Source organism: Silene latifolia, chromosome 9 (assembly GCF_048544455.1).
Source record: "Silene latifolia isolate original U9 population chromosome 9, ASM4854445v1, whole genome shotgun sequence".
NCBI lineage: Eukaryota > Viridiplantae > Streptophyta > Magnoliopsida > Caryophyllales > Caryophyllaceae > Silene > Silene latifolia.
In genome coordinates this window covers 108,840,068-108,841,052 of record NC_133534.1, presented here as the reverse complement: position 1 = coordinate 108,841,052, position 985 = coordinate 108,840,068, and the positions used below count along the sequence as shown (strand labels likewise).

The 985-nt window shown below is 40.1% G+C and overlaps 1 non-coding gene across 1 annotated transcript; it reads right to left on the bottom strand.

The window, feature by feature from the left end:
- Positions 1–245: 245 nt before the first annotated feature.
- On the bottom strand, positions 246–352 carry LOC141603539 (small nucleolar RNA R71). Its single transcript, XR_012525409.1, has one exon. It is a non-coding gene; the product is annotated as a small nucleolar RNA R71 (small nucleolar RNA).
- Between the last annotated feature and the right edge of the window lie 633 nt (positions 353–985).

Genomic DNA, 985 nt, shown 5'->3' with positions numbered 1-985 from the left:
GTCAATTTGGGGGGATGCCTAGTGAAGACCCTCATTCTCATATGGAGAATTTTTGTGACTATTGTGATGCGATTTCCCAAACCGGAGTTACTCAAGACCAAATTCGATGGGTCTTATTTCCTTTTTCTTTGATTGGTTCCGCGAAACAATGGTTGAAGAGCCCAGATACTACTCTTGGTATTGACTCTTGGAAGAAATTGGCACTTGCTTTCTACAAAAAGTTCTATCCTCTGGAGAAGACTAATATGTTGAGGGCCCAAATCACCGGGTGTAAACAAAGGGATGAGGAATCTTTGTATGAAGCATGGGAGAGATTCAAGGATACTTGTCGATCTTGTCCACATCATGGACTTAGCGAGTGGTTCCTTGTACAACAATTTTGGAATGGTCTATATGAAGAATCCCGAAACATTCTCAATATGGGGTCAAATGGTATGTTTACCGAAGTTGATGATAATCAAACATGGAACAAGATTGAGGAAATGGCGGTCCATAACTCAAAATATAGTAGACCTCGGAAGGCTACTAGAGGAGGAAAGCATGAAGTGGACTCTATTACTCAATTGGGTGCTCAACTTAGTGCTCATATTGACACCATTAATTTGAAGTTTGAGAAGGCTATGGCTAAACTTGAAGAGGCCTCCAAATCACCTAAGCAACATGTTAATGCCATGGTGGAATCTTTATCAATTCCAAGTGGAGTATGTAAGAGTTGTGGAACTTTGGGACATGACCAGAGTGAATGTAGGGGAACAAGTGAATGCTTTCCAAGCATACAAGAGTGGCACCCTTATTACAACTATTACAATGAAAACACCAAATTCCACCCCAACCTCTCATACAAAAGCCAAAATGTTCAAAACCCTCAAACAACATACACCCTACCTCCAATGAGAAACCAAGCTCAAAGACCCTTTTACAATCAAAACCAAAGTTATCAAAATCAACCTCCATACAATCAAACAAATGACCAAGTTTTTGATGT